The sequence below is a fragment of the Papaver somniferum genome, chromosome 1 (assembly GCF_003573695.1).
Source record: "Papaver somniferum cultivar HN1 chromosome 1, ASM357369v1, whole genome shotgun sequence".
NCBI classification, from domain to species: Eukaryota; Viridiplantae; Streptophyta; class Magnoliopsida; order Ranunculales; family Papaveraceae; genus Papaver; species Papaver somniferum.
Window position 1 is genome coordinate 127,843,011 of NC_039358.1, and position 12,718 is coordinate 127,855,728.

At 38.6% G+C, this 12,718-nt stretch overlaps 1 non-coding gene across 1 annotated transcript; it reads left to right on the forward strand.

Moving 5' to 3' along the window:
• Window positions 1-219: 219 nt before the first annotated feature.
• Window positions 220-309, forward strand: LOC113342041. Its single transcript, XR_003356358.1, has one exon. It is a non-coding gene; the product is annotated as a small nucleolar RNA Z221/R21b (small nucleolar RNA).
• The last annotated feature ends 12,409 nt before the right edge of the window (window positions 310-12,718 follow it).

A 12,718-nucleotide genomic window follows, 5' to 3' on the forward strand; every position in this document is an offset into this window, starting at 1 on the left:
CAAAACATATAAAAGCGGTAGACGATGTTCTCTTGTTACCATCATCTCAGACGGTGCTTCTTCACCGTTTCTCTCTATTCATCTCCAAGTTATCCAGTAGGCTTTTTTTTTCCCCCTTCTTTTCATCTAATTAGATCGCCGATGATTTTTGTATCTTGTAGTTTTGTTTCTGTTCTTGATGATTTTGTTTCTGCAATCGAATTAGATAAGTAGATTTAGAGGCTATGATGATATATAAGTCATGCACCACTCAGAGTGATTTTTTAAATCAGTTGCTGATAAACGACTCACCATAACTATTCTGAGCCTTCAAATCAACTTTATTGAATTTGTTCCATCTTTGTTCAGATCTTATTAGGTTTTTGAAAAAAATTGCAACTAAGGTTTTGAGATGAGAAAGAACCAAATGATGGGTCCTTTAGGGCCAACCATGATGCGGACCGTACAGTAATAATATTGCTGTTGGGGATAAAAATTGGTCTCTGATGGTTCTTTCTCTCGCAATATATTCTTTTGAAGTAAAAGAAATTGAGGTGGTTATGTTCTGGCCTTAAAATTATTTGATTAAAAGTTGATTGTTTTTACTCTGAAGTGAGTAATTCAAATGAGATTCCTTATTCCTATCTTAATTTAACAATTGAATAGGATCCGGTCTTTAATCTGATCGGTCCACGGTTTGAACATTTGTGGATTGCTCATTCTTTAAGCAAAGGTCCCTTTGGTTCATTGCATTCAGATCAAAATGAGACCGATTCTTATGATGCAGTGTTGTCAGTATAAATTAATTACTGATAATACTAGTTGGTGACTGAGTTTTTCCAATACTTCAAATGAAAATTAATGACTAAAGTTTCTTTCCTTCTTTAGTAAGGTCTGTGTCTCTTTAGGCTTAGTAACCTTCGTTGAACAAGTTTCGCATCTCCCATAGTTAATTGGTGATGAATCTTGTGAAGAAATCTTATGAAGTAAGAAGTAATCATTATTGGTTGGTGATGGATCTTGTGAAAAAATGACAATTCGTTTTTCTGAATAGATATCCCAATCGATGTTTTAATTTTTATTTTATTTTGAGTTTGTGAAATAGAAATAGGGTTCCTTAATGTCAAACTAGATGACGAGACTGATAATATATTCATAACCTTGATGTTAACTGAGGCATTCGTCTGAGAGGAACTCTTAAAAATTTCACCTTGTTTTTTGTTTTCCTGTTTTCTGAATTCTCTTCGTTTATTTGATTTTTGTTAGATTTCTTTTTCTTATCTGAAATTTGGGGATTTAGGGTTCATTATTATTTCTCAATGACTGTATGTCTGATATAGACATAATAATTTGGGGATTTAGGGTTCATTATTATTTCTCTCGTATGTTGAGGTTGACATCAAGATTATATATCAGTCTACTTCTATATACAACACTTGTATGCACAACAATACAAGTGTATGTTAGGGTTGACATCAAGGTTATATATCAGACTGATTTAGGAATCTGCCACCTTGTGCATCCCAGGGAGTAATCTCTGACTCTACTTCTCATTGTATGTACAACACTTGGAGACTAGGAAACGGAGATTCAATCTCTATGGCTTTAGCCTCTGCAAAGTGTTGGTTCATCTGGAAAGAACGATGTTCTAGAATTTTTGACAACAAAACTTCTTCTCTTTCTCAACTAGCTATGCCAATTACAAGACACTACACTTATTGGCATCCTCACTGGAACTGTGGAGGTGGTACTGTTGTACTGACGTTGGTGCGAGTTGGAGTTGCTGCGAACAGGTGGAATGCTGGTGATGGAAGCTGCTGTTGTGAATGGAGGATGGAACTGAACTCCAGCTGTTGTTGGTAATGTATGCAGGTGGTACTGGCGATGGATCGTGGAGGTGCTGGTGCATGTGAATATGCAGATGGTGTTGAAGATGATATGCAGGTGCTGTTGTTGTGTATGCAACTGTGACGATATGCTATGTTGATGGAGATGCAGATGGGAGATGCAGGTGTGTGAATGGAAGTGGTGATGACTGGAGAGGAGCAGAGAGCTCCTCTCTGTTGGTGGTGGCGATAACAGTCGTGAGAGCGTCCACAGTGGTGCGAGTATAACCAAAGACCAAAGACTAAAAAAAAGACCAAATTTGTGTTTAGTCCGTCATGAGGCGTAGTGGGAAAAGAGTATATTTGGTCGCGCTTTGATAAACATTACGCCTGGGATCAGGCGTTGGTAAAGATAACGCCCGAGTGGGGCGTTGCTATAGTATACGCTTCAGAAACAAAAAAAAAAGAAAAAAAAAATGGGGCGGAGGTATAAAGCCCGCCCCATGCAAGTTTCATAAATTGTGAAGTTTAAAATTTCATAAATTGTGAAGTTGAAAATGGAGTGGGGCGTTAAGTATATGAACGGCCCATTTCGCGCGTTAAGTTTATGCCCATTTCGCGTGTTAAGTTTATGAACGCCCCATCGGGCGTACATTTAATCAACGCCCCGTTTCAGGCGTACATTATATCAACGTTCCTTGTGCAGCGGACATTATATCAATGCCTGATGAATGGCGGAGATTATATCAACGCCTGATGCGTAGCGGAGATTATATTAATGCCCGACTATATTTGGATTTTGTCTTGATCGCAGACCAAATTTGGTCTGGATTTTACTCTTTGATGGTCCGTCCCACTACGACAACCCACTCGACTGAAAATTACTGAAAATTTGGGTTTACTCGTCCATTGCAGTTGCTCTGAGTAGGGGTACGAGATGAGCTGTAGATTTAGGTTTTGCCCCTTTTATACCTTCTCCAAGACCTGCAATTTCGAATAGGATGACTACCAACTTTCCTTGTTTATCTGCACTTCTAAAACAAGTCTCAATCATAGCCAGCTCACTTCTTTCCCTGACTTGTCGCTCAAAACTGAACCCAATTCCGAGTACAACCCACCTGACCCACGGCTACAAACTTCGATTCCCTACTGGCTTTTAAGTGCTCTCATAATCCATGGTACACACAGACCCATGGCTAGCTGCGAGAAGATATCTTGATATACCAAACTGTTGTTGACCCATTCAATCACAATTATTAACGGCAACAACATCAACATACCTCCTTGTTCACTGAATATTCGGCTCAAATCAGAACACAAAACAATGTACAACTTTCATCATTCGCCCTGGTCTTCAAACTGTCTTTAGACTCGGCCACGATAGCCATACTTTTCCGGAAGGTAACCCCTGGGTGCAGAGCACTGGCAAGAACAAAGAAATCTTGGCAGAGAAATTGGTCGTGAAACAGACCTACCTGAGAACATAACCTGCGGTCAGGCATTTTGTCAAGCACTATATGTGCGTATTGGTGATGACACAGTCTTCAGCTTGCTGTAGATTCTTAAGCTCTCAAAATCTCATTCCCTGTTAAGAATGTAAATGTAAAATAAGCCCAAATTTCCTAGATCATTCAGAATATCAAATCACCATCAATCTTCATTATATACTGCCTGTTATCAGTGGCAGCAATTCATTCTCTTGGCTGGTTTCTCTTAATCAAATCTTCACTCAATCTTCTCATGAATCGCTGTATACTCGAATCAGCTAGAACCCAATTTATAATGCATCACAAACTCTTAAAATATCTCTTCAATCTTCTCCAATATCAACATAATCTTCAATGGCAGGAGTTGTTGTCTTCTCACCTGCTTTCTCGGTTCTTGACTTCTTGCTGTCCGATACCTCCTAACTCAAACACTTCGAACCACAGATGCCTTCCCCATTTCGACTTCGAAATTCTCTCTTGACCATGGCTTGCCGGCGTTGGGATTCTGGCAGCAGCCTCTTCTCGGCTCAGTATTGAGAAACTGAATTGTGTAGAAAAACTGGACTAGACCCAAGTTTAGTCACAAAGGAGGAGGTGCCCTTTATCGAATTTCATGTCTGTCTTTAACAAACCTGCCAGACGCTTTCCCCTTATCCTCTGTTGGGCTCCCGATAGCACTTGCCTGTGAAATGACGATTGTTGCTAATTTTTCACTTATTTCTTATTCTTTTACTCCAACGAGTCAAAACACCTATACAAGCAAAACAAAGCGTAACATACAAAAATACAAGAGAAATAAGTAAGAAAAGCATACGAAATTGATATTCAAACTATGTATTTTAGGCACTTATCAATCCCAAATTGCAGCAAAGAGTTCAGGTAAAAATGGAGAGGGTTGACCTTGCCAAACAAATTTTTTTTTACTTCTTTACATGTGCAGCACGTGCACGGACACCCAATACATTGTATCCAAGTGTTTAAAATCTGTAAAAAAAGGCGATCGTGTAATGCAATTCCCATTAACATAAACTCAACAGTCGAAAATGATCAAACCCCTTCCGCACTCACAACTCATCTCTCTCCATCATGTAATAGGAACAAATCTATCCTAGATACTCATTTGTTGATGAATAAAAGAAATAGAAGTAGGTGAACGAACGGTGTTTATGAACAAACAGTCAGGTAAGATGGATTTCAAAACTTCAATTTTTAATGGAAAATTTTATTGTATGATTTTCTACTGAGGTATTAGTTATATGTGATTTCATATTGTTTTCATTTTTCCCTTTCGTTGCTGATATTGTATTTGATCAAAGGTTTTTTCACTTAGATTTGGTCTCTTGAATACATCTATGGGTTCCATCAATCTCATGATTTTAAAAAACTTTTTACAGGTGAATTAACGAATAACGATTGATGATTGAGAGTTTTGAGAGTTCAGTAGATTTGTGCGTATTTTTGTTGGGGAAACATGATTGGATTTACGGGTGAGTGATGTTTTACGCGGACCGATACTTCGTCATCTCTACCCGACAAACCGAAGAATTCAGAAAGAGAACTTTGGTGTTTAGTTCACTAAATCCGATCCGGGTTAATGGTTAGTCCAGCGGGAGAAATTATTTACTCGCTAGTCCAAAAAAGGTTTGAAAAGAGTAAAATTACTATGCTAACCCTAACATATAGTATTATGTAAAACCCTCCTTTATGCTCTCCATAAGCATCACTACATACCAATGTGTGTTATGTTATGTATTGATACTACATATGTTACTACATATTAATATGTAGTAACATATTAATACATTTGATACTACATACTACATATGTTACTACCATACTACACATGTTACTACATATCAATACATATTAACATATGTATTGATACTGTTAAGTATTGATACTACTAAGTATCAATATTAATATGATATACATATGTTATGTATTGATACTAATTAGATCTGGAAGGGTGTTTTAGGCATTTAGAATACACACTTTATAATCTCCACAAAGTTTTTGGACCAGCGAGTAAATAATCTGGTCCAAAAACATGTTTTTGAACTAGCGAGTAAATTAGTTTCACGGGTGGACTAGCCATTAACCGGGTCATGAAAAACTGGATTAACCAGTAATTCCTAGATTATGAAAACAGGAGGAAGAAAAACCGATTGCATTCTGAATCATCCGATCAATCTGATGGTTTTTTTAAAGAATTTTGAACTTCAAATATGTTCGTTTGATTATACTTGATGGGTAGTTCTAATTAATCTACCTGATTATCTCAAGATGAACCTCGGTTTCACAAAATTTGAAAAGCCAGAAACTAATTTTGATTTTTTTTTTGTGACTGACAAATAACAAAAAAGTGACCATATAGAGGTCTCCCTTCGGTCGACCAACTAGTAAAAACCTTTCTTTAAGCCGGGACGGAAGATAAGACCGAAAGAGAGATATATTCATTAAGCACAAACCAAAGAAAAGTACAAATCCAAAGTAAAGTACAAATAGCCCATGTAGATGTCGTGATTATGAAATTTTGACATAAAAAATAAAGATGTTGATATAAAAAAATAAAGAGTCTTGTAAATAAGAGGGAAGAAGTAAAACAAACAAAGGATTCAAAATAAAATAAATTTCCCTCCTCAAATCCAAAGGACTCAAAATAAAATAAACAAAGGACTTACATTTTTTTTTTGCTCTTCAAATTCATTCTTTTCCTCCTATTAACAAGACTAAAAATAAATAAACAAAGGTAATGTACAGTACAACCCCTATAAACGATAAATTAATAATCACAATAAACTAATAAATTTTGATGTCCTGAGTCGGTACCAACGTGCTAAATTAATAATTCGCTAAATTTATAAAATAATAATTTTTTTTGAATATATTTTATTATTATTAGAGATAATTCTTGTTTTAATTTTTGATGATTATGCAAAGCTTTTGGTCGGTAGCCTAGCAACAAGCTGGGCTCCAACGCCTTTTTGGATAGCAATACCTAATCTATAAAAAATAAAACTACTAGCGTCGTTACTAACTTATCATTTTTTCAGACGCTTGAAAAAACACAAAGTATCCTCACCTAATTCTCTTAAAGTAGTGAAAGCTAGGACTCCCAAACCGTGGCCATGTGAAACACACTTGTCCAAGTTCTTAGAGTGTTTACATGAGACCGCGTTAGCTATGGCTTTTCCAGGGACGAAAGAGAGAATTCCATCGCCTGTGAAGGGAGAGACACCTGTGACATCCATACAAACATCCTTTCATTTTCCCAGTTGAGCACAAGAATATCAGCAGGTTTCAACTCCTTGTCATCATCCGTCAGAAAACCCAAAGAAACTTCCTTACGCACAAACACACTAGCTTTGTAACAAATATCAATGATTACATCACGAACAAAATCATGTCGAAACTTGGGGCCTATATGATTAGCACAATGAAACGCGTGATCCCCGAAGATGTCCATGGATTTGTTACAACTTGAGCATAAGTCATTCTCAACAAACAAAGGAATACCGAGACGGTAGCAAAGCACAACTCTAAAATGTCTGGGTCCAAGGCACTGGTTAAGCCTACTGATGGGTACAACCAATAAATAATCTTATGCATGATTGACCCGGTTGCACTGCCACAGGATGGAATCTCTTGCAGACATGGAAATTGGTCTGGGATTTGCTTCTTAACTGCATCAAAATAAGTGACTGCCATGGAGTGCATCGAGAGGGGGGCAGTATCATCGACGCAGTATGTAGAAGGCAAGCCACATACCTGAATAAAATTCTGAAGTGCAAACTGATAATCAGAGCCCTTGTCAGTTGAGAATAAATTACCAAGAATCACCTTTTGCACCGAAATAGTCTGGCTATGAGAAGCAAGGTAACAATAAGCGCTGGTGTCAGCCATGGTGTAAATACCAAGTCCGCCATCTTTGATAGGCAAGGTAGCTAATCGCTACTATAGAGGACCAAACCCCGCGCCATCACCAGTGATAAGAAGTCTTAAGTACTTAAGTGATCATCAAAAAGGCCAGTGGCTGATTGCAGGGCTGCGGGATTGGTAGTACGCATTGCAAAATATAATCTAGAAACTCCAGTGCAATTGCGAAGCAATAAAATCTCACTTTGAGTGTCTTTGAGTTTCTTGATTGCAGACATCAATTGAAAAGTTTTCTCCACCCTGCTCAACAACATATCACTGATAAAGTTCAAATCTAAACTCATCGGTCCACCCAACAGTTTAAGACCATTAGAAGGTTTACCAATATCAGCAGGAAAAACACCATCATCTGTGCTTCTGGGATCAGGAGAAGGCCAAAAGACTTCAGTTTTTTTAATATTAAGATGTAAACCCATGCATGGTCCTTCAGTTTCGATTATGCTCAGAGCCTTAGCTACCTCTAATGTGTCACCAATAATTGTACCATCATCAAGGTACCAAGCGTGAAAGTCAAGTTTGCAGCGAGAAACAATAGTCTTCACCAGTGGGTGAAGTGTCAAAACAAAAAGCAAGGGACCAAGAGGGTCACCTTGCTGAACACCAAGTGCAGAGGACAAAATATAATGGTCATAATAGAGTTTGGCATGCCTCAAGTAACAAAATTCCACCCAGCGAGAAATACCTGGACAATGAAAGCGGACCTCCTTGAAGAGCCGCGATCTACTCACCATGTTGAAAGCATTGGAAAAGTCAATGAGCAACATTGACATTTTGTCTGAGTGACCATTCATCTCCAGTAAACGATTTACAGCATGTAAAATAATTTCCCCACCAGCTTGAATACCAACCCCGAATTGGTAATCACCCAAATAAGTTGACATATCCTTCCCAACCGAGATAGCAACGACTTTCGAGACCAATCTACGCCACACTGTACCAACTGCGATGGGCCTAATACCACCTCCAGGTTTAAGTAACGGAGTTAAAGGTGCACTGGCGATAAACTCTCCCAAAACCGCAGGACATCTCCCAGCCTACCAAAGATCGAAAACTCCCGTGATCGAAACGAGTAAATCGTCTGCAATAGCAGATGCTGCCCTACTAATCGCATCGACTAAATGTTGAGCACGCAAACCATCACGGACGCATGAAGTTCGTTTGGGGAAGCTCTTAAGATCCCTTAAGACATCCCGAGAGTCCACTGTAATTGGGTCGATAATGGCGTCATCGCCGGGAACAGTGGGGGGAGACGCAGATGGATGCTTGTCTAGCAATTCAAGATACGTGTTCTCGTTGCGTGGAGCCACTCCAGACGAAGAAAACACTCGAATGGCAGCTGCGAAATGGCCACAACTTATTTTCTTCTGACATGCTAGCAAGGTAGCTGCATCTTGTTTCTTCTCATCTGCCTCCCTAGACCCAAAGTGTAACGGCTGCTGTAGAAGGTTTTTCAACAAAATTGAACAGCCGTTAGGCTCTTTCCAAACAGCAAGCGCCTGGTTAATGGCAGCAACCTGTATACGTTTTATGTTATCATACTTCTTCTCGGCTGAGCTTCTCGGCTTGAACAAGTTTAAAGTGTAGATCAGGAAAAAGATCAGCTGCAACCAAGCTTCCAGACTACCAGAATTTGCAATCACCCTGTCGAGACATACCTTCAGCGTCCTCGCAAAAGCTAGCCTGCACTTATGCGGGATGCTAGTGACAGTCGTGAACTACCTTTGGAGCACCACGTTTAGTAAGTCTATAGACAGGGAGGGTCCTAGAGCATCATCCTCATCATCTGTGTCAGCATCGGCACCAGCAACACAAGACGCAGAGCTGGTAGAATCCAAGCAAACATCAGCACCAACCGGCAAACACTCATCTGGTTTATCCAAACCGTGAAGAAGAAAAACAACCTCAGCATCAATGAGAGGTCCAGCAACAACATCTCCATGCACAACCCCGTCTCTCCCCTTGAAAGCTTTCTTCCATCCATGTAAATGCATGCATCTGCAACATAACCACATACGCAAACACCGTAGAACTTTTTCCCAAGCTGAGTAAATGTGCAAGTTAGAAGCGATCAAATCCATGCATATGGTCTTGTTAGCCTCAGAGAAGAGATGCCTGTCATATACATGCTTCAGAAAAGATCCCTTTGCATAACCCCTGCCATTAACTCCATCTTGGCAACCATGAACTTGCTTGAAGGGGCAATGGAAAAAGTTGTCGTCTGGTACAGCTGCATCTATGGATGAAGTATGCTTAGAAGAGGAAAACGCAGATGATACGGTACATGAAGAAGCCCTAGTGGCAATGGGCATGTCGACTGCAGAAAGAAGAAAAACCCTAAATGGAAAAACACGAACCTTAGAAAAACAGAAAGAAAACCCAACGAACAAAACAACGAGAAGCGAAAAACAAATGAAAAACGTAGAAAATCAAACCAAAGGGGATCAAAAAACTCAGGAAAAATCATCGAACCCATGGTGATTGCGAACAAAAATTCCGGCATTGGATCGCGAAAACTTGCCGCTGGAGCACCATTAGAGAGAAACTTTATTTCACTTCCTTATTTGAATAGGTCCATTCGAATATATAAATTAGTAGCTATCTATTCTATATATAAATTTAGTTTTACATTTATGCTAATTTGGTAAAGAATGATTCAATTGTGACTTTGTTTTTTAATTTTTTTTTCCTTTTTATAGCTTATATTTTCATTTAATTTGAATTTAAGTAATTACATAGCAGGCAAGCGAGCAACAAGCTGCGCCGCAAGCCCTTTTTGAATTGCAAAACCTATCCTCTTAAAAAATTGATGTCACATTGTATTTCATTGTGACTTGATTTTTTTTTTTAATTGATGTCATATTATATTTCATCTTGGATTTTTCTTAACATTAGAAGAGTTTTTGGTTTTGTCGTTTCCTGATGCAATAAAAACCTATTCAATATTTTTGCAGCTTTGATAGCTTCTTTACATGAAGATGGCTCTATGACTACACTTTCATCTTCGACTTCCACATCATCACTTTCGTCTTTTCTCATGACACTCTCAATTATTTATTCGCCAGTCAACAAATCTGAAATAATATCCGCTTGAGGGTAGTTTAAAAGAAATTCGATATCCATTCTGCTGCGATAATTCAATCTGTTGTCATTTAGTATCCATGAATTTAGATTCCACTAAAGATTAGTATATAATATCGTTCATTATCCATGAAATTAGCTTCCACTAAAGATTAGTAGTATTGTATCTAATTATTAATTTATTGATTATTTTTATTGGTTAATAATATACATAATAAATAAGGTGTATTGGTTCATTTTATTGATTATTTTCTTAAAACTAAACAATATTTTGATAAATTAATATATTATTAATTAATATATAATTTAATAATTATTAATTTATGCGATTATTTAATATCGCGATAAATTGATAAATTTTATCGATCCCAACGTTATTATATTATAGGGATTATACTATATACTCAGATTATCAGAGGGCCGTTTTTTTTGGAGGGACGATTTTTTGCGATTTTTGAGTTCTTTTGGAATTGGATTTCATTTGATCAATCCATTTTCTCACAATCCTCTCTTCTTGCAATAGCTCTCATATTGTTCTCACTTTCTTCGAGCTTCCTTTTGACCCCTTTATCCTAGGTTTTTCGCATCTCCTTTGATTCCCTCCACCACCATTAGGGTTTTTCGGTTTGAATGGTTTTATTAGTTGTCTAGCACGAGATTTTATCCATGTCAAGCTATTGCTTTTTATCAACACAGACTGATTTGCAAGGGAATTTTTTTTTTCCAATGCCCCTTTCGTGGATTCGATGGTTGTAGAAATGGGGTTGGAGGTAGAGGACTAGTTCGAAATTCTCTGATCAAGCACTTGCATGATCTGCATTACCCGGATGATGAGAGCAAGAACGGATACCGTCAGATCATGAGCAACAACTTTGGGGTTTACAAGGCTTGGAAGGAAGTGTTACAACAACTACAAATGTGGATCTGCATGGACTGCATGCACTTGTATGCGTGGAGGAAGCATTACATAAAACATGGAGATGTTGTGCTCAGTCCTTTCAATGGCAATGGGGTGTATTTTCTGACACATGGCATATATATTGCCTAGTTACTCCATCTGATGATCTTGCTGCCTATCCAGGTACACCAGACTCCACACTGCCGTGCTTAAACCTATAACCGCTGGATAAAATGTTTCAGAAGCAGATTTCGACTGTGTCTAGCATACCTTCTAAGTGTAAGCTTCTCTTTGCTAGGACTTTCAATACAGCACTCCAAAAAGTTATTCGCTGTCCTGGAGATATCGACATGAATACAATTTCTGCTCTTTCCTGTTTGCACCCTTCGTACTTACATTCCGAAGAGCATCTTAGAATAACAATCAGGTAATCGAAAAAACTCCAAATTGCTTCCATCAATTCAACCTTATCTTGATGGACCGGTTCAACTGGATGCATCACATTGGTTCAAAGGGTTTTGGATGAGAAGGATGTTTTATAAGAAATAAGGCGCAAAACAAAGAAGAAACAACATATCAACCAGGAATCTACTAATTTGCTATTATGTCGTAAGAAAATGAGTTACGGGAAGTATATTGCTGCCATAAGAACACTGATTTCCAACGGTGTTGCACCACCTAATTCAGAGACCTCGTATGATTTACGATGCAAGCATACTTTATCTGACCCACCTTTGATCCCAAATGGTACGTATACTCGTGAGGCTTTAATTGCTTCAAAGGATTTGGTATTGAGCAAATTGGAGAGTTTTCCCAAAGGGACCTCGTGTGGGAGGGACGGTTTACGTGCTCAACATCTTATTGATGCACTTAGTGGCTTGGAAACAGTTGTTTCTGAGGAATTGATCTCTTTTATCACGGACATTGTTAACATTACTTATGTTGGATGGAAAATGTCCATCCTCCTTGGGGGAATTTATAGCCTCAACTCCTCTCACCCCATTGTTGAAACCTTGTGGGGGCATACGTCCAATAGCAGTCGGGACAATTTGAAGACGGTTGGTCTCCAAGGTTGCAGCCTCTCATGTAGGGAGGGATATGGAAGCATATTTGAGTGATTATCAGTTTGGAGTTGGTGTGAATTGCGGAGGTGAGGCCATACTTCACTCTGTCGATAGGCGCTTGTAATTACAGGGTGATTCAAGCTCTAAATCTATGCTTCTAGTGGATTTTTCCAGTGCCTTCAACCTGGTAGACCGCATTGCAATATTGAGAGCAGTCAGATTAAAATTCCCTCGATTTCCCGATGGGTGGAGTTTTTTTATGCGAGGCCAGCTAAGTTGTATTACACGGACCAAACCCTTACATCTGCGCAAGGAGTGCAGCAAGGTGATCCTCTTTCCCCCCTATTATTTTCTTTGGTTTTACATCCTCTAGTCCACAAGATTGCTACACAACGTTCCTTAGATTTCCAAGCTTGGTATATAGATAATGGCACTCTAGTTGGTGATACG